Source organism: Bufo gargarizans, chromosome 8 (assembly GCF_014858855.1).
Source record: "Bufo gargarizans isolate SCDJY-AF-19 chromosome 8, ASM1485885v1, whole genome shotgun sequence".
Lineage (NCBI taxonomy): Eukaryota > Metazoa > Chordata > Amphibia > Anura > Bufonidae > Bufo > Bufo gargarizans.
Window position 1 is genome coordinate 183,233,091 of NC_058087.1, and position 26,291 is coordinate 183,259,381.

The 26,291-nt window shown below is 44.1% G+C and overlaps 1 protein-coding gene and 1 long non-coding RNA gene across 2 annotated transcripts in view; one reads left to right on the top strand and one right to left on the bottom strand.

Annotated features, from left to right (window-relative positions):
* Positions 1-26,291, top strand: part of LOC122945504 (voltage-dependent T-type calcium channel subunit alpha-1H-like) — a 201,318-nt gene that overhangs the window by 122,929 nt on the left and 52,098 nt on the right. The window lies entirely within an intron of this gene.
* On the bottom strand, positions 1,739-25,661 carry LOC122945062. Its single transcript, XR_006391087.1, has 3 exons — positions 25,547-25,661; positions 19,295-19,394; positions 1,739-1,868 (listed from the first exon to the last, which is right to left on the bottom strand). It is a non-coding gene; the product is annotated as an uncharacterized LOC122945062 (long non-coding RNA).

Below are 26,291 nucleotides of genomic sequence, written 5' to 3' on the forward strand. Positions count from 1 at the left end.
TGAGGCTATGGGTGAGGACCCCTGTCCTGTCAGTGACATGGAGGAGACGTTCTTGGCACGCTGCGCAGATCAGCTCTGCCGGCAAACCGCGCGCCTCCCACCATTATGTAACTGACCCCATGTAGCATCGAATCCACGCCAATTAACTTATTAAAATCCGCCAACCCGAGCAGATGTGCCGCCTGCTCCTTTATTTCCACCGTGTTTCTTCAAGATTCCTCGTTATCCGGCGGAATTATTATAATAACATGGCGGAAATAAAGAACAATGAGACAGGAGGCGGAGCGAGGAGGAAGACGAGGGCTCATCTGTAACATGTCAGGAACACGGAAGACATACCGGGCTTATCTGTAACATGTCAGGAACACGGAAGACGTGCAGGGCTCATCTGTAACATGTCAGGAACACGGAAGACGTACCGGGCTTATCTGTAACATGTCAGGAACACGGAAGACGTGCTGGGCTCATCTGTAACATGTCAGGAACATGGAAGACATGCTGGGCTCATCTGTAACATGTCAGGAACACGGAAGATGTGCAGGGCTCATCTGTAACATGTCAGGAACATGGAAGACGTGCAGGGCTCATCTGTAACATGTCAGGAACATGGAAGACGTGCAGGGCTCATCTGTAACATGTCAGGAACACGGAAGACGTGCAGGGCTCATCTGTAACATGTCAGGAACATGGAAGACGTGCAGGGCTCATCTGTAACATGTCAGGAACATGGAAGACGTGCTGGGCTCATCTGTAACATGTCAGGAACATGGAAGACGTGCAGGGCTCATCTGTAACATGTCAGGAACATGGAAGACGTGCTGGGCTCATCTGTAACATGTCAGGAACACGGAAGACGTGCCGGGCTCATCTGTAACATGTCAGGAACATGGAAGACGTGCTGGGCTCCTCTGTAACATGTCAGGAACATGGAAGACGTGCTGGGCTCATCTGTAACATGTCAGGAACATGGAAGACGTGCTGGGCTCCTCTGTAACATGTCAGGAACACGGAAGACGTACCGGGCTTATCTGTAACATGTCAGGAACACGGAAGACGTACCGGGCTTATCTGTAACATGTCAGGAACACGGAAGACGTACCGGGCTTATCTGTAACATGTCAGGAACATGGAAGACGTGCTGGGCTCATCTGTAACATGTCAGGAACATGGAAGACGTGCAGGGCTCATCTGTAACATGTCAGGAACATGGAAGATGTGCTGGGCTCATCTGGAACATGTCAGGAACATGGAAGACGTGCTGGGCTCATCTGTAACATGTCAGGAACACGGAAGACGTGCTGGGCTCATCTGGAACATGTCAGGAACATGGAAGACGTGCTGGGCTCATCTGTAACATGTCAGGAACATGGAAGACATGCTGGGCTCATCTGTAACATGTCAGGAACATGGAAGACGTGCTGGGCTCATCTGTAACATGTCAGGAACATGGAAGGCGTGCCGGGCTCATCTGTAACATGTCAGGAACATGGAAGACGTGCTGGGCTCATCTGTAACATGTCAGGAACATGGAAGACGTGCCGGGCTCATCTGTAACATGTCAGGAACATGGAAGACGTGCTGGGCTCCTCTGTAACATGTCAGGAACATGGAAGATGTGCTGGGATCATCTGGAACATGTCAGGAACATGGAAGACATGCAGGAATCATCTGTAACATGTCAGGAACATGGAAGACGTGCTGGGCTCCTCTGTAACATGTCAGGAACATGGAAGACGTGCCGGGCTCATCTGTAACATGTCAGGAACATGGAAGACGTGCTGGGCTCCTCTGTAACATGTCAGGAACATGGAAGATGTGCTGGGATCATCTGGAACATGTCAGGAACATGGAAGACATGCAGGAATCATCTGTAACATACCAAGAACACAGAAGACGTGCAGGGCTCATTGTAAGGTCTTGTCTCAGTTATAGTACATGCTTAGAAAGTTGGGTCAATGTCACCGAGCTTTCCCAGGATCCTGAAGAGCAAACCTGGCGCTACGTGGGGGCGGCCTATGGGCATAAGATGCGATATCTGACTGCAGGGAGGCAGGGCCATATTACACGTGGATCACCTGAATGGTGATCCCAGTTCTCAGAGGGGTCACCCAGCTTTCCCAGACCACTGAGAAGTAACTATCCCTGCTTATGCACCTACATGGCAGAGGGGAGCGCATTGCGGCATAATTAGGAAGATGTGCCATTCAGGGGTCCTGGAATGCTGGGTGATACATCCATTCAAAGGACTGGGAAAGTTGGGTAAAAGACTTTGTAGCATCCATTTCCGCTCCGTTAGCTGTTATCACCCAGCTTTCCCAGACGCCTGAAAAGTAAATGTGTCCGGTTATACAACCAGTCAGGTTTGGAGAATGTATGAAGGTGGGGCATTCAGGAGCGGGGAAAAGCTGGGTGAAGACCGGTGTGGCCTCCACCACAGCTCCCACAGAGGGTATCACTCGCCTCCCTTCTAGCAGTTCAGGATATATTACATCGTAGACTAGCTGGAGTCTGGAAAAGACGGGTGAAAACCGTGTATGAAACCAAAATGGGCAGTCACCCAGCTTCTCCAGACTCCGGAACAGCCTCTGTGCCTGGGAGAAGCAGAGAGGTGTTTGTCCTACATACACATACGTATAGTCCTCGCCCCATCTCACGACTTCTCATACTGGGAAGTAATCTGCGAAGGGACGGCACGCCATCAGAACTCAGGCTCTGGGACAAATTAAAGCCGATTCTTATCATCAAGGGGCTTATCATGGCCGCCTCCGAAAACGTAATTATTGGGATTAAATGCTTCTTTTTAAACTTATCTGCTTCAAACGGCCGGACTTTAATTAAATCTATTGAACTTTTGCGCAGAGCAGTATTATAAGGAGCAACTTATACTCTAGGTGTCTACGTCAGACAAGACGAGGCCAGAAAGGAGATTTCATCATCCACCACAGACGTCCAGAACAGAGCAGCCAAGGTACTCTCACACTAGCGTTATACTTTTCCAGCATAGAGTTCCGTCCTAGGGGCTCAATACCGGAAAAGAACTGATCAGGCATATCCACGTGCATTCTGAATGGAGAGTAATCAATTCAGGATGCATCAGGACGTCTTCAGTTCAGTCAGTTTGACTGATCAGGCAAAATTGAAAACCGTGGCATGCTACGGTTTTATCTCCGGCGAAAAAAACTGAAGACTTGCCTGAATGCCGGATACGGCATTTTTTTCCATAGGAATCTATAGGTGCCGGATCCGGCATTCAAAATACCGGAATACCGTATCCGTCCTTCCGGTCTGCGCATGCTCAGACCTTTAAAGATGAGAAAAAAAATAATACCTTATCCGTTTTGCCTGATGACACCGGAAAAACGGATCCGGTATTGCAATGCATTTTTCTGACTGATCAGGATCCTATCTATCTAATATCCATCCATGCACCACATTTGCATAGATCTATCAATATCTATCTAAGAGCTCATGCAAAACACGGATCCGCAAAACAAACCGATGACACCCGTGTTGCATCCGTTTTGTTTGTGGATCCATTGTAACAATGCCTGTGCTTGTCCGCAAAACGTCGCCGGAACTGCCTGCCGGATCCGGATATCCAGACACAAACTGATAGCAATCGCCAATGTGCCCCCTCTGTGTTAAAAAAACAAACCAAAAAAAAAAAAACACAGTAAGGGCGTGTTCACACTAGCGTTATGGAGTACGTTATGGCTTTCCATTATAACCGGGTTATAACAGAACATTATGGAATCCATAAGACAGAAGGGCGGATCCGTTTTGCTGCCCATAGACTTGCATTATGACGGAATGCAAAACGGACGCCTTTAAAAGGCATTCCATTTTGCTCTCCGTCCTAATAGAAGTCTATGGGAATCAAAACGGACCCGTCTGGGTCCTGTCGACAGGATTTTGTTTTCCGTCTTGCATAACGGGAACCAGACGGATCCGTTTTGATTCCCATAGACTTCTATTAGGACGGAGAGCAAAACGGAATGCCTTTTAAAGGTGTCCATTTTGCATTCCGTCATAATGCAAGTCTATGGGCAGCAAAACGGATCTTTCCTTCCGCATTATGGATTCCGTTATGTTCCGTTATAACCACCTGTTATAACGGAAAGCCATAACGGACTCCATAACGCTAGTTCACACTTGCGGCAGAGGATTCCGGCAGGCAGTTCCGTCGCGGCAACTGCCTGCCGGATTCATCAAAACGTATGCCAACTGATGGCATTTGTCAGACGGATCAGGATCCTGACCCGTCTGACAAATGCATTGCAATACCGAATCTGTCTCTCCGGTGTCATCCGGAAAAACAGATCCGGTATTCATGCGCAGACCGAAAAGCCGGATCCGTTTTGCCGGAACACTTAATGCTGGATCCGGCACTAATACACTGCAATGTAAATTATTGCCAGATCCGGAATTCCGGCAAGTGATCAGTATTTTTGGCCGGAGAGAAAGCTGCAGCATGCTGCGGTATTTTCTCCGTCCAAAAAAACGTAAGAGGGACTGAACTGACGCATCCTGGACGGATTGCTCTCCATTCAGAATGCATTAGGATAAAACTGATCAATTCTTTTCCGGTATTGAGCCCCTAGGACAGAACTCAATACCGGAAAAGAAAAACCGCTAGTGTGAAAGTGCCCTAATTACCCTAAAGAAACAAAAGTTGGCCTTGTTGCTCATAGCAACCATTTCTGCTTGTTCTGATTGGTTGTTTGATGCCCCTCTACCTAAACAGAAAATACCGAAAAATAAATTACAAAATAGTCATCTAAGTCCCTTGTGCCCGATGGTTGCCTGCCGTCCTGTAACATGCGGATAAGAAGTAAGACTTCCCTCCGGACCCCGCTGCGGCTTCAGCCGTCTCCGCAGACTTGGCGTCTTAGATCACTCCTTGATTTTATTTCGCTTTCCAAAATCCCAAGCCGCCATCTACCGCCGATAAAACGTCTTTTCTTCTGGAGAAATTGCTGCACGTCATGCTGTTATCAAGCTGAGATGTCAGCTGTGATCAAATCACCTCGGTGTACCAGCGAGACACGGGGAAGATGAGAGAAGCCACGGTACCAGCCACCATGGTGGGAAGTGGGGGAGGGTCTGTGTGCCCGCAGGGTGCGTGAGTAGGAACGTGTAGGAACCCTTATTCACCGCCATTACTGTTAGTTTACACCATCATGGTGCCTCCTGCTGTGGAGATTGCAGGGTGATGACCCCTAAATATCTGACCGTATCTGAACAAGGTGCCATAGGGTGGTTAACGTTTAGGATATTTCACCTTTAAGGAGTTGCCTTCTTCCAGGAGCTTTGCTTCTTTCTCTACTCCATGTGGATAAAGTCTTGTGACAAGCCCTGTAGGTGACCCAAAAGTTTCCCATCCCATGTATGAGCAGAATCACTGCCTCTAAAAATAGCTGAGAAATTGGGTCATAGGGTTGTCAATGATGTCTTCCAGGACCTTTACTTCTGTACCATGTAGGAAAAGTCCAGTGACCACCTCCGTAGGTGCCCCAAAAGGCCATGCATTTTTGTTGTTTTCTTCCATGTAGGTATGAGCTTCTCTCTTAACTTCATTATTTGGAAAAGCACTGTGACAACCGCCAAAAATACCTGAAAATGGTGCCATAGGGTTGTCAACTTTTAGAATTCGCCAGATTTAAGGAGTAGCCTTCGTCCGGGAGCTTTGCGTCCTTCTCTGCTCCATGTTAAAAAAAGTCTACTCACAACCTCCGTAGGTGACCCAAGAGGCAGTCCATATTGGTTGTTTTCCTTCCATCTATGTATGAGCAGAAGGACATCCCCTATAAACACCTGAAAAATGGTGCCATTGTGTTGTGAAGGATTTGCCACCTTTAAGTAGTTGTCTTCTCCTTGAATCTTTGCTTCTGTACCATGCTGAAAAAGTGTAGTCCCAACCTCTGTAGGTGCCCCAAAAGCTGTCCGTTAGTAGTTTTATCCCATCTATGTAACAGCAAAGTTACAACTCCTAGAAACACCTAAAAAATTGTTCCGTGGGGTTGTCAAGGATTTGCCACCAGCTGTCTTCTCCAGAACATAAGCTTAACTATTCTGTCTACTACATGTAGAAAAAGTATAGTGACAACCTCTGTAGGTGCCCCGAAAGGCTGCCCAGGGAAGTTATCCTGTCCCCAACTGAATTTTTTAGATGCCTTTAGGAATTTTTCTCCACTTTTCATTCAGAGAAGTAAAACTCAGATTATTTTTGGGGACACCTTTAAGAAGGTTGTCCTAAAATAGTGCCTCCCTTTTAAGAAGTTGTCCCATGAATAGAAGCTTTTCTTGACTACTTAAAGGACAGTGACATTCGGGTTGTTGTCACTTTTTAGGTGTTTAAAGGAATTATCCTTTTGGATAGGAACCTTTCACTTCATTGTAAGAGAAGTAGAGGGACAACCCTCAGAGATATCTGATGGTGCCACATTACATATTCAGAGAGACCCCTGTGGCTCTTCCGGGGGCCCATACAGAGGGAAACCCAGCTCAAGTTGACCCCATCGCCCATTTACACACCCCAAGCAAAACAGAAGGAGCCCAAGAGTCCTGAAAGTGGTGGAAATCTGGGAGTGAAGTCAAACTCTGGACCATACCATTTCATGGAACGGGTGTGGAGGAATGAACCAACACCCAAAAAAAAAGGGGGGTGCATTTTAATTATTGTCCCTGGTCACCCCTTAGAATAACCTAGAAAATTAAGTAAAATGTGTTCCCAGGAGTCGGTGGTTGGAGTATATCGGTCGCATAGGGTGCGGGGTCACTGCGTATACACATGCCTGGCTCTCAGTGCAGTATATAAGCGCGGACGGTTCTGTGCCGGGATCCTCAGCGCTCCTATTAACTGACTCATACGATAACGGCGGCAGAAACACTGACAGACTTATCTGCCATCTTCATAGGGACAGACATCGGGAAAGAGCTGGAAGACACTGATGCGTACCGCGTCCTGCATTCCGCCGCTTCCTCAATACAGACTGAGACGGGCACTTCGGATTCTCGCAGAAAGAGGGTTAACTCTTGGCTTGCCAATACGTCCAAATCGATGAATATGGAAATGATTACACGGCTGAAATTGGGACTTGTGTCTCTAATTAAAGGGCATGTCCATCCAGAATAGTTGTCGATTGTATCCAGTGAGAAAATTGTCCTTGGGGTGGGATTTGTGCGCCATAATTCATTATCATGGTGGAAACTGGGTAGAAAAGCTAGAATCTGCGACCGAGGGCGGGACACTAAAGTCTAACCTTTCAATCCATTTTCATAGGATGAGCGTCAGGAAGTACAGGAAGCTCCCCTACCCCCATGATCACTACTTACCATCACAAACCGGAAGATATATATATATATAATGTACATATGTGACTGATATCAGCCGCTCAGCTCTTTAGGGTTAGTGGCCCTTTAACACCATAGAGGTGAATGCTGACTTCCTCCGATCGCCCCGTACCCCTGGAGCCTACATAATAACTAGCTAACTGCAATTCACCGACGAGCCTATCACAGAGGACTCATCAATGTTGTCCTATTCCCCAAGCTGCTAATTATCTCCTTCCTGTATGGATTTCTGATTCTGACTCCATTGTTGTTGTAATTATTTCCACCCAACTTCTTCCAAGTGACATATAATAATATCTAGAAATGAATATATCCAGAAGATGCCCAGGTTATACCAGCTGTACATATATAATTATATAGAGGAGATGCCCAGGTTATACCAGCATGCTCCATATCACTATATACAAGAAGATGTATAACTTATATCAGCTGTACATATATCATAATATACAGGAGATGCCCAGGTTATACCAGCATGGTCCATATCCCTATATACAAGAAGATGTATAACTTATACCAGCTGTACATATATAATTATATACAGGAGATGCCCAGGTTATACCAGCATGGTCCATATCACTATATACAAGAAGATGTATAACTTATACCAGCTGTACATATATAATTATATGCAGGAGATACCCAGGTTATACCAGCATGCTCCATATCACTATATACAAGAAGATGTATAACTTATACCAGCTGTACATATATAATTATATACAGGAGATACCCAGGTTATACCAGCACGGTCCATATCACTATATACAAGAAGATGTATAACTTATACCAGCTGTACATATATAATTATATACAGGAGATGCCCAGGTTATACCAGCATGGTCCATATCACTATATACAAGAAGATGTATAACTTATACCGGCTGTACATATATAATTATATACAGGAGATGCCCGGGTTATACCAGCTGTACATATATAATTATATACAGGAGATGCCCAGGTTATACCAGCATGCTCCATATCACTATATACAAGAAGATGTATAACTTATACCAGCTGTACATATATAATTATATACAGGAGATGCCCAGGTTATACCAGCATGCTCCATATCACTATATACAGGAAGATGTATAACTTATACCAGCTGTACATATATAATTATATACAGGAGATGCCCAGGTTATACCAGCATGCTCCATATCACTATATAGAAGAAGATGTATAACTTATACCAGCTGTACATATATAATTATATACAGGAGATGCCCAGGTTATACCAGCACGGTCTATATAACATATACTGGGGGCTGCTGCCTATTGGTCAGATATTCTTCCTCCTCTTCGGCCCCGTTAATGTTGACATTGGTAATGGCGGATCTACAGATTCTTATTTTTCCTCAAGGACTTTGGGAAATGTCTAATTAATCCTCTAAGATGTTTATTCTCTTTCATCCGGTCCTGGAACTCGGCTTAAATGTCTTTCATGAGTAGAGAAGGGCGGCAGACGGATAAAGCATTGATATGGCGGCTTTTATACCGACAGGTCGAGATAAAAGATGGAAAAAAAATCATATAAAGAAAAATGAGGTGAGGACAGCGAGCGGTCTGCGCAGGATAATGCAGGCGGATGGGGCGGCCGGACCCAGGGGTCTCTCGGTTTGAATAACGACGTGGATACACCAGGAGCTGTCAGCGCGCAGATCGTCAGTCCGATAAGGCAGGAAGGACGAGACGAGCGTCTTCTGCGTTTACAGAAATATTAAGATGTTCTGAGACATTTCTTTTTTTCGGTAACATCAAAGGGCCCACGTTGGCATCTGTTTTCCATTGCGTTTCCAGATACCTCATGATGTAGACAGATAGAGTTAACTCTGTCGGGGGGGAAAGTAGTTTTCTCGAAAGCTCTGTTGAGATCCAATGCAAATTAAAGACGGTGGTGACCACCAGAAGGGGCAGACATTTTGTGGGCAGGACCAAACACAGAGGTCAGTGTTGCTTTGAACGCATTAGATAACTGTTGGCCAAACATGTCAACTTCAGCAGGACCACCAATGTGTATGGTGACCTCCCGACTGGCCCCTTACAGAAGATGAAAGATTGGGTCTCAAAAATGTAAATCGGGCCTCTAATCTTACACTTTAAAGAAAAAAAAAATTGCTACCTGCAGCCATTACTAGAGGGAGCTAATGAATTTACATTGTACTTTTTATCCTCCGCAGCTCCCTCTGGTGGTGACTCCAGGAAGTCAGAATGTTATCCTTAAGGCTACTTTCACACATTCGTTTGGTGCGGATCCGTCATGGATCTGCACAAACGCTTCTGTTCAGATAATACAACCGCATGCATCCGTCCGAACGAATCCATTTGTATTATCTGTAGCATAGCCAAAACGGATCCGTCTTGAACACCATTGAAAGTCAATGGGGGACGGATCCGTTTTCTATTGTGCCATATTGTGTCAGTGAAAATGGATCCGTCCCCATTGACTTACATTGTGCGTCAGGATCCGTTTGCCTCCGCATCGTCAGGCGGACACCAAAACGCTGCAGGCAGCCTCCAGAGCGGGATGGAAGCGGAACGGAGGCAAACTGATGCATTCTGAGCGGATCCTTATCCATTCAGAATGCATTAGGGCAAAACTGATCCGTTTTGGACCGCGTGTGAGAGCCCTGAACGGATCTCACAAATGGAAAGCCAAAACGCGAGTGTGAAAGTAGCCTTATTCAGCTGTGTGTAAAATTTGGAGCTCTATATCAGAAAAAAGATCTCCGACCACTATATAAGATATAGTAAGAAAATCATTTTGGACCTTAGAATAATAATAAATCGAAAGGTTGCAAGTTACTTTGAAGTCCTGAGCTCCATTTTGATCATCCCTGTTCTGCTACTAAGGGGAAAATGATAGGTTTACACTACGGGATGATTGTATAATTGGCCGGTACATACTCTTGAGGTTGTGAAGTGCTTGGATCCTCGATGCAAGAAATCTCCCACCATTTAGTGCGCGCATGACTCATGGCTATGTATTGTTTACACACAGAATTAATAGAGACTTGATCTGAATTCCAAGGAACGAGTTTATATAAAACAATAGATTCCCAGACAGGATGAAATAAATCAACCTTATGAATTTTCTGAGAAATGCTTTCTCAATCGTCTCTGGTCACTACATTGGAATTCAGGTGGAAACTTTTTTTTGGTGTTAAATTAATATTAATAAATCCTGAACAGTGGTCAAAAGATTTTACTAGAATATAACAATTATAATACTGCCCTCTATGTACAACAATGAAACTGATATAATACTGCCTCCTATGTACAAGAATATAATTACTATAATACTGCCTCCTATGTACAAGAATATAACTACTATAATACTGCTCCTATGTACAAGAATATAACTACTATAATACTGCCTCCTATGTACAAGAATATAACTACTATAATACTGCCTCCTATGTACAAGAATATAACTACTATAATACTGCTCCTATGTACAAGAATATAATACTATAATACTGCTCCTAGTACAATAATATAACTACTATAATACTGCTCCTATGTACAATAATATAACTACTATAATACTGCTGCTATGTACAAGAATATAACTACTATAATACTGCTCCTATGTACAATAATATAACTACTATAATACTGCCTCCTATGTACAAGAATATAACTACTTATAATACTGCCTCCTATGTACAAGAATATAACTACTATAATACTGCCTCCTATGTACAGAATATAACTACTATAATACTGCCTCCTATGTACAAGAATATAACTACTTATAATACTGCCTCCTATGTAAAGAATATAACTACTATAATACTGCCTCTATGTACAAGAAATATAACTAATATAATACTGCTCCTATGTATCAAGAATATAACTACTATAATACTGCCTCCTATGTATCAAGAATATAACCTACTATAATACTGCTCCGTATGTACAAGAATTATAACTACTATTATTACTGCCTCCTTATGGTACAAGTACTATAATAACTATAATACTGCTCCTATGTGACAAGAATATAACTACTCTAATACAGCCTCATTATGTACTAAGAATATAACTACTATAAGTACTGGTCTCCTATGTACCAAGAATTATAAGCTACCTATAATACTGCGCTCTTTAGATACAAGAATATTAACTGACTATAATACTTGACTCCTTATGTACAAGAATATAACTACTATACTTACTGCTCCCTATTTACAAGAATGATAACTACTATAATACTCGCCTCCTTATGTACAATGAATATAACTACTATAATACAGCTCCTATGTACTAACAATATACAGGCTATAAGTACTGTCTCCCCTATGTTACAAGAATATAACTGCTATAATACTGGCCTCCTTATGTACAAGAATATAAGCTACTATACTACTGCCTCCTATGTACAAGAATATAACTTACTATAATACTGCCTCATATGTTACAAGATATTATAACTACTATAATACTGCCTTCCTTATGTACAATGAATATAACTCTACTATAATACTGCCTCCTATGTACAAGAATATAACTGCTATAATACTGCCTCCTATGTACAAGAATATAACTACTATAATACTGCTCCTATGTACAAGAATATAGCTACTATAATACTGCTCCTATGTACAAGAATATAACTACTATAATACTGCTCCTATGTACAAGAATATAACTACTATAATACTGCTCCTATGTACAAGAATATAACTACTATAATACTGCTCCTATGTACAAGAATATAACTACTATAATACTGCTCCTATGTACAAGAATATAACTGCTATAATACTGCTCCCTATGTACAAGAATATAACTACTATAATACTGCCTCCTATGTACAAGAATATAACTACTATAATACTGCCTCCTATGTACAAGAATATAACTACTATAATACTGCCTCCTATGTACAAGAATATAACTACTATAATACTGCTCCTATGTACAAGAATATAACTACTATAATACTGTCTCCTCTGTACAAGAATATAACTACTATAATACTGCTCCCTATGTACAAGAACTATAACTGCTATAACTATACTGCTCCTATGTACAAGAATATCACTACTATAATACTGTCTCCTATGTACAAGAATATAACTACTATAATACTGCTCCTATGTACAGGAATATAACTGCTATAATACTGCTCCTATGTACAAGAATATAACTACTATAATACTGCCTCCTATGTACAAGAATATAACTACTATAATACTGTCTCCTATGTACAAGAATATAACTACTATAATACTGCATCCTATGTACAAGAATATAACTACTATAATACTGCCTCCTATGTACAAGAATATAACTACTATAATACTGCCTCCTATGTACAGGAATATAACTACTATAATACTACCTCCTATGTACAAGAATATAACTACTATAATACTGCTCCTATGTACAAGAATATAACTACTATAATACTACCTCCTATGTACAAGAATATAACTACTATAATACTCCTCCTATGTACAAGAATATAACTACTATAATACTGCCTCCTATGTACAAGAATATAACTACTATAATACTGCTCCTATGTACAGGAATATTCCTGTATCTTATAATGAATGACATCTTGTTCTTGCTGTTCTGTGTCTGGCATTGGTTGAATTCTGCAGAATATTCCTCCTCCTTTTCTGTGTGTATATGACCGCTATATTGTTATCCCGTATAATGATTTGCTCCGTCTACCATTTAACCCCGCAGTGCAGATAATTTAGAGCTGGCTCGGTAACTGTGAGATTCTAAACAAGTATGTGACCCCCAGAGTGAGGGGTCGGATCAGACAAGTCTTGATATGTAATGGGTAGATATGAATCCCGTCTAATACATGCAGATGCGGTTCATACATATGTATCAGTGGAGTCTTGTGCTTGGCCCTGACCTGCCTGCTGCTCCGAGGGGCCAGAAGTCAGACTTGAGGAGGGATGTGAGACGTCTTCTGCATTCAGACTGGAGAACAGAGCTCACAGGGAGACGCGCTTTGTGAATTACCTGCGACCAATAATTGTTTACAGCCGGGAAAGTTATAATTGATTGGCAGTGATAATTCTTAAAGGAATTTTCCACTTTTGATTAACTTTTTTTTTTTTTTTTTTACAAGTTCACCATAATAAATCTTTATAGGTGCTAACAGGGTATTTGCCCCTTACAGAACAGAATATTGGTGGTGACCAAGGGCAGAGATGTAGCTAGGCTTTCCTGCACCCGAGGCAACGATATCTACAGTTGCAAGAAAAAGTATGTGAACCCTTTGGAATGATATGGATTTCTGCACAAATTGGTCATAAAATGTGATCTGATCTTCATCTAAGGCCTCTTTCACACTTGCATTGTCCGGATCCGTCGTGTACTCCATTTGCCGGAAGTGCCCGCCGGATCCGTAACACCGCAAGTGAACTGAAAGCATTTGAAGACGGATCCGTCTTCAAAATGCGTTCAGTGTTACTATGGCAGCCAGGACGCTATTAAAGTCCTGGTTGCCATAGTAGTAGTGGGGAGCGGTATACTTACCGTCCGTGCGGCTCCCGGGGCGCTCCAGAATGACGTCAGAGCGCCCCATGCACATGGATGACGTCACTCTGGAGCGCCCCGGGAGCCGCACGGACGGTAAGTATACTGCTCCCCGCTCCCCACTACACTTTACCATGGCAACCAGGACTTTAGCGTCCTGGCAGCCATGGTAACCATTCAGAAAAAGCTTAAGGCCGGATCCGGATTGTTTGCATACAGTTTGCCTGATCAGGCAGTTCACAACAATAGACAATCACAGTCTGCTTAAACTAATAACACACAAAGAGTTAAATGTTACCATGTTTTTATTGAACACACCATGTAAACATTCACAGAGCAGGTGGAAAAAGTATGTGAACCCTTGGATTTATTAACTGGTTGAACCTCCTTTGGCAGCAATAACTTCAACCAAACGTTCCCTGTAGTTGCAGATCAGACTGCACAAAGGTCAGGAGTCATTCTTCACCATTCCTCTTTACAGAACTGTTTCAGTTCAGCAATATTCCTGGGATGTCCGGTGTGAATCGCTTTCTTGAGGTCCTGCCACAGCATCTCAATCGGGTTGAGGTCAAGACTCTGACTGGGCTACTCCAGAAGGCGGATTTTCTTCTGTTTAAGCCATTCTGTTGTTGATTTACTTCTATGCTTTGGGTCGTTGTCCTGTTGCAGCACCCATCTTCTGTTGAGCTTCAGCTGGTGGACAGATGGCCTTAAGTTCTCCTGCAAAATGTCTTGATAAACTTGGGAATTCATTTTTCCTTCGATGATAGCAATCCGTCCAGGCCCTGACGCAGCAGAGCAGCCCCAAACCATGATGCCCCCACCACCATACCTCACAGTTGGGATGAGGGTTTGATGTTGGTGTGCTGGGCCTCTTTTTCTCCACACATTGGGCCAGATTTATCATTAGCTCAGGTCAGAATAATGGAGTGAAAAAGTCTCAAAAAAGTCCCAAAGGCTAAAACTGCGCACAAATTTGCGACTTTCTTCTGCTCTGCACTATGCTCGCCAGTTTTCTGAAAGTGGGCGTGTTTTCTTATGTAAATGAATTTCTAGACAGATTTACTATTGGGACTTTTTTAAAAAGTCGCAAAAAAGTCGCAAAAAAGTCGCAATTTCACTCCAGTGAGGACATTGCTTATCTTATGAGACTTTTTAATAGAACATGCGACTTTTTCATAAAACGTGCGACTTTTTCATAAAGATGTGCGACTTTTGTAAAGCTGCTTACTGACGGATAAACTGCTACCGTCAAACCACATTTATTACAGTCTTAAAAGGCCGATCATAAATCTGACTTGGCTAAAACTGACTTTAGCCATATGTGAAAGTGGAGTGAGCTGTCAGAGTCGTGATAAATCTGGCCCATAGTGTTGTGTGTTTCTTCCAAACAACTCAACTTTGGTTCCATCTGTCCACAGAATATTTTGCCAGTACTGCTGTGGAACATCCAGGTGCTCTTGTGCAAACTGTAAACGTGCAGCAATGTTTTTTGGACAGCAGTGGCTTCCTCTGTGGTATCCTCCCACGAAATCCATTCTTGTTTAGTGTTTTACGTATCGTAGATTCGCTATCAGGGATGTTAGCATATGCCAGAGGCTTTTGTAAGTCTTTAGCTGACACTCTAGGATTCTTCTTCACCTCATTGAGGAGTCTGCGCTGTGCTCTTGCAGTCATCTTTACAGGACGGACACTCCTAGGGAGAGTAGCAGCAGTGTTGAACTTTCTCCATTTACAGACATTTTGTCTTACCGTGGACTGATGAACAGCAAGGCTTTTGGAGATACTTTTATAACCCTTTCCAGCTTTATGCAAGTCAACAATTCTTAATCGTAGGTCTTCTGAGAGCTCTTTTGTGCGAGGCATCATTCACATCAGGCAATGCTTCTTGTGAAAAGCAAACCCAGAACTGCTGTGTGTTTTATAGGGCAGGGCAGCTGTAACCAACACCTCCAATCTCATCTCATTGATTGGACTCCAGTTGGCGGACACCTCACTCCAATTAGCTCTTGGAGATGTCATTAGTCTAGGGGTTCACATACTTTTTCTACCTGCACTGTGAATGTTTACATGGTGTGTTCAATAAAAACATGGTAACATTTAACTCTTTGTGTGTTATTAGTTAAGCAGACTGTGATTGTCTATTGTTGTGACTTAGATGAAGATCAGATCACATTTTATGACCAATTTGTGCAGAAATCCATATTATTCCAAAGGGTTCACATACTTTTTCTTGCAACTGTATCTATATATATATCTATCTCATATCTATCTCTCTATCTATCTATCTATCTATCTGTCTATCATCTATCTCTCTATATATCTATCTATCTAGAAAAGAAGGTAAAGAGGCAGCACTCAGAAAGTGCTGCCTCTTCACCTTCTTTTCTACATACTGTGGATGTTTTTGTCCGAGATCTTGAGGTTTAGCACCTGATTTTTCAATTGGAGTGCTGCTATCTACAATATTATCTATCTATCTATCTATCTATCTATCTATCTCATATCTATCTATCTATCTATCTCATATCTATCTATCTATCTATCTATCTATCTATCTCCTATCTATTATCTATCTCATATCTATCTATCTCATATCTATCTATCACATCCTGACACCCCAGTTTTTAGTATACTGGCGCCATTTCTGTGGTGGATACACAGCTTTCATCTAAATGGAGGATACTTAGTAATCTGTATGTATGTTGGGGATGAACCATGGTCACGTGTCTGGTACAGCATGAAGCCACGCACAGATATGACACGTGAGACCACGGGTGACCTACTGCAAAGGGCAAGATGGCCGCTTCTACCTGAGGCCTGCAGGGCCGGCACTTAATCGCTCCATCTCAAACTGTCTGTCAGGAAAGGCTTTTACTCTCTTGCTAAACTCATTTTTCATTCCCCGAAGGAGGAGGAATCCGGCAGCAGGTGGACGGGGATAGGTGACATATGTGCCCGCCAGAGTGGCAGCCATCTTGTGACTTTCTGAGCCACCACAGGGACACTCGTTACCTAGCAACCGGCCGTCTAGCAGCCGATATATGACGACAACCTGTGGGCCTTTCTGCCGCTGTGTCTTTCCTTAGGAAGCTTTTTAATATTTGATGAGGAAATATTTAGGATGGGCCTCACGAATAGCGGCCATGTTATATGTTTGGGGTGGGCTCATCAGGCTACAGGTCACGGGTTTCATCATGACATTGACAGGTGTCATATCAGACGTCCATACTTACCAACATTTCATTTGGTAAAATTAGGTACAATCCCTGCAAATTCTGGCAGAAAATGGGCAGGGTTTATGTAAACCCCACCCAGAAAAGGGCGGTCCCACACACGGTTTGGGGGCGATCCTGAGGGCAGGGCCTAGTCATTCCAAATTTACCAACTGCAAATTTGGTAAGTATGCCGCTGGTGTTTCCTGGTATCGTCTGCTATCATGACAGGTATGAAAAATGAGAGAAAAATACCAAGACCCTCCTGGGCGGCATCGTAGGCATTCACGGACAGCCGGGCGCCTACATGGTCCTAAAAAATATTCATACACCTGGCGGTGTACTATGTCAATGAATTACAGGACACTATGGAGGAAGGGGGGTTTATGGCGGTTTGTGGGCGTGCCAATGACTTGTTATCCCCTATGGTCTACAGATGCCCTTTCTTAATCTTCAAGGGGTCAGCTTCGGACAATCTTATGTTGATAAGATGATCACAGCGATCGGCTTTTATCTGATTCTGGCAGCAACTCTTCAACTTCCCCACAGCGCCACCACAGGGGAAATGAAGTGTTACATTCATTTACATTACAATCCATGAGAACTCTGCATAATGGATGGTGCTCCAGGGTTAGGGATAATAAATAAGGGTCCTAAATGGGGGCCCCTCTTCCTAAACCTCAGAATGTCCTTTAAAACTTCATTTAAAAAAATGTTTTCTTTTCTTTTTTTTATATTTGTGCATTTTTCAGATTATTTAGAAATTTTAGCACAATTTCTTTATTCATCTAATTTTTTAATAATATTTTGCCGTCCGGATTCTTCACCACAAATATATAGAAACCTACAGAACAGAATTTTTTTTTTTGTTTGCGTGGAAATCAAATAAAAAAATTGCTCCTGGGGGTATTCTTCTCATTGAAGAGACCTGGTAGTAATGGTTCCTGCAATGCACTATGGGAAAAAAGTATGCAAATTAGCTCATTTCAGCCAAACCAAACACTCCAATAAATGGGAGAGAGGGGGTGAGTTCCGAGAAACTGTAAGGCACATCCATCTTTTTAGAGCATCTTTTCTTAGAACATTACATTGTGCCGTTCCTCTGTTGTTCCTCTTGGAAATGTACAGTGTATATCCTCTGACAGTGCTACCATTCCCTACAGTCTAAGGCCTCATGCACACAACCGTTTTTGTGGTCCGCATCCGAGCTGCATTTCTTGCGGCTCGGGTGCAGACCCATTCACTTCAATGGGGCCGAAAAAGATGCGGACAGCACTCTGTGTGCTGTCAGCATCCGTTGCACCGTTCCGAGGCTCTGCAAAAAAAAATATAGCATGTCCTATTCTTGGCCGTTTTGCACGGTCGTGTGCATGAGGCCTAAGGCTACATGCACACGAACGTTGTTTGTTGCAGTGTTCCGTTCCGTTTTTTTTTGCGGATAGGATGCGGACCCATTCGCTTCACACCGTGTGCATCAGTATGTTCGTTCCGTTGCTCCGCAAAAAAAATAGCGCATATCCTATTTTTCTCTAGTTTGCGGACTGCAAAACACATACGGTCCTGTGCATGTAGCCTTAATAGAAAAGACGTTGGGATAAGATGCGCCTTGTATATTAGGAGGTGGGCGCCTCTTAATATTTTCGGCACATCTCAAGAGGTCCGGGCGCAAGGAGTTGAAATCTACGGCAGCGAGGTGCTAAAGTTTAGGTGTAATTTCCATCAGTTTTCTGGCATAAGTAATGTTATATCGGTCAATCCATATCGATCACGCCACACCCACTTATCCCACTTATTTTTTTAAAGAAAAGTGACGAGCTCAGCAAAAACCTGCACATTTTGGAGCAACGCAGGGGCTTGTGCAAAAATGTGCAACTTTTTGGTACCACTTTTCTGGTGCAGGGAGCTGTAGGGGCACGCCCCTCTGATCAGTGACATGGTGACACTCTGTAGTCAATGTATTCATTCATTTCCAGGAGGAATAACAGAGGAACAGCACAATGTAGACTTCTAAAAGACGATGCCACAGAATTGTGATCTCCTATGGAATACGAGTACTTACCAAAACTGAGAGCGCGCCCATCCCCTTATTTCGCCCCTGAAATTACTTTATGTTAAGCGCTGAATTTTTCATTTTATTTTATTTTTTTGTATTTTTTTTTGCTATTTAAATTTTTGAAGCCAAAAGAGACAAGAAAAAGTGCACCTTGTACCTGTGGATCCGGGTCCTTTCTGGATCCGCTTTTCTCGTGGTGCGAACGAGGCGGCCCTGGAACTCCTGAGGCGCCGCAGCGTGATCATCAGCCGGACTTTCTGAAAACCAATTAAAATGATAGATTAGAAAGGTGCAACCGCCAGACGTGCGGGCGCGGGAATAAATTCATCAGCATGACAGAATTATGTAACCTGCTCCTTTTCTCACCCCGGGGCGGACAGACAACAAAAAAAACACAAGTTACAGCGAAAAAGAATCCTGTACTATTCATGTTTTCCTCCAACCCTGGCTTATAGTTTACACTATGGAGTCCCTGGTGAAGGAAACAGTCAGCAGAGCAATGGTATCGAGGTAAGTATGCCCGTCATTACAGAGGGGCAAAAGGGGAAATTGGCTCCGGGGTCCCTCTGGATTTCCGGCAGCGGTATTATCCAGGTACTGTGCAGTGGCATTGCTTGGACTATCGAGATATATTCACTATATGGCGCTATTACAGAGCGAAAATTACGTTGGCACTATATGGCAGTATTATGTCTGCATTAAATGGCACATTTATAGAAGCAATCTACAGGACTATTGGTGGTATTATGTATTCACTGAACGGTAGCATTATGTAAGCTTCATATGGCCCTATTATCTGGCAGTATTAGTTTTCCACTAAATGGCACTAATATGTAACAATTATAAGGCAATATTAAGTGGGTGCTCTATCGTATTACTTTGTCAGCACTCTATGGCAGTATTATTTGTTAATAAATGGCATTATTATGAAAGTATTATATGGAACTTTTATTGTACGGTGTTATTATATTAATACTTTATGTCAGTATTATGTATCCATTAAATGGCACGTTTACTATATAGCACTATATGGCAGTGGTATGTATTCTCTGAATGCCACTGTTATGTAAAATCTATATTGCAGTATGAAACACGCGCTGTAAGGCAGTATTGTTTATTTGCCGAATGGCAGTATTACTTAGGAATCCTATGGTACAATTAAGTGAGCAGCAGGTGGCAGTATTATTTATTCAAGGAATGGCACTCTTATGTAAGCCTTATATGGCACTTTTAAGTGGGTATTTATTATATTACGTGCACACTGTATGTCAGTATTATGTATCCATTAAATGGCACTTTTATGTAAGCACTGGCAAGCACTATATGGCAGCATTTAAATATTCTCTGAATGCCACTATACGGCGATAAATATATGGCACTATTAAGGGGAGACTGTATGGCAGTATTATGCTAAGTGCTATGTTGCAATATTATATATTCACTAAATTATGTAATCACTATATGGCACTATTAAGTGGAGACTGTATGGAAGTATTATGTAATCATTAATATTATTATTTAAAGGGGTATTCCGGTTATATTAAGTTATCCTCAATCCACAGAATAGGGGATAACTATTAAATGGTAGGGGTCCTACTGCTGGGACCCCCACCGATCACAATAAAGGGGGCCTTAAACCCCATGGAGCCCCACGAAATGAACGGAATAGCCAGTCGGGTATGCCTGACCGGCTGCTCAGTTCATTTCGGTGGTGCTTCACAGGGTACGGTGACACCCATTGTCGTAATCTGTGGGGGTCCCAGCGGTAGGATCCCCATCGATCTAATACTTTTGCCCTATCCTATCCTGTGGATAGAGGATAACTTCACATAAGAGGAATACCCCTTTAAGCACTACAGTGAAAAAGTATTCATACCCCTTGAACTTTTCTACATTTTCTCACCTTGTATTTAATTGGGATCTCTGCAGCTCCCCCAGAGTGACCATGGTCCTTTTGGCTGCTTCTCTAATAAGTGCTCTCCTTGCCTGGGCTGTTGGTTTAGGTGGGCGGCTATGTCTTGGTAGGTTTACAGTTGTGCCATACCCCTTCCATTTTCGGATGATGGATTGAACAATGTTCAGAGCTTGAGATTTTTTTTTCTTTTTATAATCTAACCCTGCTTTACACTTCCTCACAACTTTATCCTTGACCTGTCTGGTGTGTTCCTTGGTTTTCATGATGCCGTTTGATCACTAATGTTCTCTAACAAACCTCTGAGGCATTTTCCAAGCACTGTACGCGGTATATTGCTAAGTAAGCACTGTTTTGCAGTACTATATGTAAGCACCATATGGAGCTAGTAGGTGAACATTCTGCAGCAGTTTTATGACAGCCTGTATCAGACTCTGTAATTGTACTATTCAGATAGTATTATAACTACTTTTGTTCAGTTAAATAAAAGGGGGGTCATTCACTCTTGATTACGGTAATTCTTTGGTTTCCTGACAACCATTTCCGCTACCATTATGATCCCTAAAAGGGTAGTCGCTCATCGTACCCAGACTTGCTGAATGGCAACATTGCCTACTTATGCCGCAGTAGAGCACAGGGGACCATAACTAGGGAATTTAGGCAATCAGGAGCCCAGGAAAGCTGTGTGTTAACCCCCTATGAAAACCGCACCGGTATCCATATCGATGAACCACTCCTAGTTTTAGTCCACACAGATCTACCCCTTTAAGAGGGGCTCAATTTGACAGTCACCTCTGATTGACTAGCTTAACTAAGGTTATCGCCCTGCAATTACCCCCGGCACATACCGCACCGCAGAGCGGCTTCTCCGCGCTTTCTTCCATTCGCTCATGAGTATTAGGGAAGGCATTTTGAGCGCCTTTTGTATATCTGAAATATAGATTCGTATAAATATTTAAAATCCTTTGTAAGTTGTTTGGAGCTGACATAGACTGACATGTACCAGACAGGGCCGCGCTGGAAACAACATGCAACCGCCTGCATGAGCACGCGCGAGTCGCTGGATGGTTCCCTGAATGCCAGGCAACAGGGGGCACCCGGGGAGGGCTGACAAGGAAAAAACTAGAAATGCCTGCATTTGGGTGATGGGGGATGATGCGATGACTCGGTATGGTGGGACGATGATCGGATCGCAGCGTTGTCTCGCTGTTTTTTTGACTGACCAGTCATACATTTTTGGAGAAGTGCTGGACGATCCTGACGACCAGGAAGGACGGCCGCACACTGGACTGTAATGAGACCTGCTGGAAGAGCTGATATCTCACTCCTGTAACCATACCAGCTCTGCTACATCTACATTCCTCACAGTCTCTTGTCTGTCAGAGCTATATATAACTGATGGAGAGCTCTCTCTCTCTCTTTTTCAGTATTTCGTCTCTGTCTCTCTAGTTGCTGTTTGTTTCTCTGTCTCTTTTTATCTCTCTCTCTGTCTCTCACTATCTCTCTTGGTCTCTGTCTTATTCTCGCTATCTCTCTAGATCACTGTTTCTCTCTCTTTCTGTCTCTATTTTCCTCTTTTGTACTCTCGTTCCCTCTCTCTCTGACTCTTAATTTCTTTCTCTCTTGATCTATCTGTCTCTCATCCTCTGCCTCTCTTTTTCTCTCTCTGTATCACTTTCTCTATCAGTCTTTCTCCCTCTCTCTCTCTATCTCTCGCTTTCTCTTGCTCTGTCTATCTCACGCTCACACTATCTTTTTCTCTCTCTGCCTCACTGTCTCTTGCTCTCACTCTCTTTCTCTCTCTTTCTTGCTTTGTCTCTGTCTCTCTCTTGCTCTCTCTTTTTCACTGTCTCTCTCGATCTCTCTCTTGCTCTATCTCTCTCTTGCTCTGTCTGTCTCTCTCGCTCTGTCTCTCTGACTCTCTGTCTATCTCTCTTGCTCTCTCTCTCTCACTGTCTATCTCAGTCTCTCTCTTGCTTTGTTTCTCTCGGTCTCTCTCTTGCTCTGTCTGTCTCTCTCTCTGGCTCTGTCTGTCTCTCTCTCTGGCTCTGTCTGTCTCTCTCTCTTGCTCTGTCTGTCTCTCTCTTGCTCTGTCTGTCTCTCTCTTGCTCTGTCTCTCTTGGTCTATCGCTTGCTCTGTCTCTCTCTCTCTGGCTCTCTCAGTCTCTCTCTCTCTTGCTCTGTCTGTCTCTCTCTCTCTCTGGCTCCCTCGGTCTCTCTCTCTGGCTCTGTCTGTCTCTCTCTTGCTCTGTCTCTCTCGTTCTTTCTCTTGTTCTCTCTCTCTCTCTCTGTCTCTCTTGCTCTTTCTCTCTCACTGGCTCTCTCTCTTAATCTGTCTGTCTCTCTCGGTCTCTCTTTTGCTCTGTCTCTCTCTCTTGCTCTGTCTCTCTCTCTCTCTCTCTGTCTCTCTCTCTTGCTCTGTCTCTCTCTCTCTCTCTGGCTCTCTCAGTCTCTCTCTCTCTTGCTCTGTCTCTCTGGCTCTGTCTGTCTCTCTCTTGCCCTGTCTCTCTCTTGCCCTGTCTCTCTGGCTCTGTCTGTCTCTCTCTTGCTCTGTCTCTCTTGTTCAGTCTCTCTCTCTGTCTTTCTTGCTCTCTCTCTCTTGCTCTTTCTCTCTCACTGGCTCTCTCTCTTGCTCTGTCTGTCTCTCTCGGTCTCTCTTTTGCTCTGTCTCTCTCGTGCTCTGTCTCTCTCGGTCTCTCTTTTGCTCGGTCTCTCTCTTGCTCTGTCTCTCTCTCGGTCTCTCTCTCTCTCTGTCTCTCTCTCTTGCTCTGTCTCTCTCGGTTTCTCTCTTGCTCTGTCTCTTTCAGTCTCTCTCGTGCTCTGTCTCTCTCTTGCTCTCTCTTTCTTGCTCTGCCTCTCTCGGTTTCTCTTGTGCTCGGTCTCTCTTTTGCTCTGTCTCTCTCGGTCTCTCTCTTGCTCTGTCTCTCTCGTGCTCGGTCTTTCTTTTGCTCTCTCTCTCTTACTCTCTCTCAGTCTCTCTTTTGCTCTGTCTCTCTCGGTCTCTCTCTCTTGCTCTCTCTCAGTCTCTCTCTCGGTCTCTCTCTCTCTTTTGCTGTCTCTCTCTCGGTCTCTCTCTCTTTTGCTCTGTCTCTCTCTCGCTCTCTCTGTCTCTCTCTCGGTCTCTGTCTCTCTCTCTCACTCTCTCGGTCTGTCTCTCTCGGTCTCTGGCTCTCTCGGTCTCTGGCTCTCTCTCTCGCTCTCTTGGTCTCTCTCGGTCTCTGGCTCTCTCTCGCTCTCTCTGTCTCTCTCTCTCTTTTGCTCTGTCTCTCTCTTGCTCTCTCTGTCTCTCTCGTGCTCTCTCTCTGTCTCTCTCTTGCTCTCTCTTTGTCTCTCTCTTGCTCTCGTGCTCTGTCTCTCTCTGGCTCTCTCTCGTGCTCTGTCTCTCTCTCTCTCGCTCTCTCTCGGTCTCTCTCTCTCTCGGGCTCTCTCTCTCGGGCTCTCTCTCTCTCTGTCGGTCTCTTGCTCTTTCGGTCTCTCTCTCTCGGTCTCTCGCTCTCTCTCTCTGTCGGTCTCTCGCTCTCTCTCTCGGTCTCTCGCTCTCTCGGTCTCTCTCTCGCTCTCTTGGTCTCTCTCGGTCTCTCGCTCTCTCTGTCTCTCGCTCTCTCTCTGTCGGTCGGTCTCTCTCTCTCTCTCTCTCTCGGTCTCTCGCTCTCTCTCTCGCTCTCTCTCTCTCTCGCTCTCTTGGTCTCTCTCGGTCTCTCGCTCTCTCTGTCTCTCTCTCTCTCTCGCTGTCTCTCTCTCTCTCGGTCTCTCGCTCTCTCTGTCGGTCTCTCGCTCTCTCTCTCTCTGTCGGTCTCTCGCTCTCTCTCTCGGTCTCTCGCTCTCTCTGTCTCTCTCTCGGTCTCTCTCGCTCTCTCTCTCTGTCTCTCGCGCTCTCTCTCTCTCTGTCTCTCTCTCTCTCGGTCTCTCGCTCTCTCTGTCGGTCTCTCGCTCTCTCTCTCTCTGTCGGTCTCTCGCTCTCTCTCTCAGTCTCTCGCTCTCTCTCTCGCTCTCTCTCTCGGTCTCTCTCTCGCTCTCTCTCTCGGTCTCTGGCTCTCTCTCTCTCTCGCTCTCTCGGTCTCTCGCTCTCTCTGTCTCTCTCTCGGTCTCTCTCTCGCTCTCTCTCTCGGTCTCTCTCTCGCTCTCTCTCTCTCGGTCTCTCTCTCTCTCTCTCTGTCGGTCTCTCGCTCTCTCTCTCTCTCGGTCTCTCTCTCGGTCTCTCGCTCTCTCTGTCTCTCTCTCGGTGTCTCGCTCTCTCTGTCTCTCTCTCGGTCTCTCTCTCGCTCTCTCTCTCGCTCTCTCTGTCGGTCTCTCGCTCTCTCTCTCTGTGAAGTCTTTGTGACATATAAGGAGGTGACAGAAGGATTACATCCCCCAGATTGGCGGCCGGGGATTTCCTCTCTTATCCCAGGATCTCCGCATGTAAATGGCGGCAGCAATGGTTTATCGTAAGGCAAACAGCAGATAGATTAAACTTTACACATGGCTTAGAACCTCAATATAACAATCTCTGCTTACTGTCAGTGAATGGAGACCTTGATTGCCTCCATCCAGAGGCTGATAGTCCATCCTCACAGGACCCCTATATCCCCTGAATCTGCTCCGCACACACTGAGATCTCTCACGGAGCAGCTCTAGGATCTGGTAGATCCTCCCGTTATATCGCCCTCTGCTGTCAGAAGCTGGTAATGCACCACAAGGCTGGAGCTCCACCTCCTCTCCAAACTCTTGGATCACAAGCTCCAGCGCTGGAGGGAAGGAGAACAACATGGATTCCTCCTCAGACATTGACATATATATAGAGTCTGGATATGTGACAAGCCGAGATGAAGGAGTTAGAGGGGAAATGATGATGGATGATCTCTCCCTTTAAATTTGCCTCCATAATGTCTCATTTCCTCCATTAACAATGTGTTATAATTTATCATGCCCATTAGACGGGTGCCCGGGGTACATGGCACAGCTGGCGCCCACTAGAGTTCCGGCGGCGGTTTGATGGCGCTCACGGTGCACTTCCGATAATCATGGGCTGACAAGAACCGCGGTCCACCTGAGTTATCCGCGGTGAAACCTCTGTGACCACCATGGACCCCATGAAGGAGGTCAGAGACGAGAGACGAGGGCCGGGAGCGGGCAGAGCACGGCGTTAAACACCAGGGGGTGAATTAATCGCAGCGTATTCCCCAGTAGTCCGCGCTCGGTGAAATCTGGGAAGTGTTCCTGACAGACGTCTTATTAATAGAATATATAATGCGCCATTTAC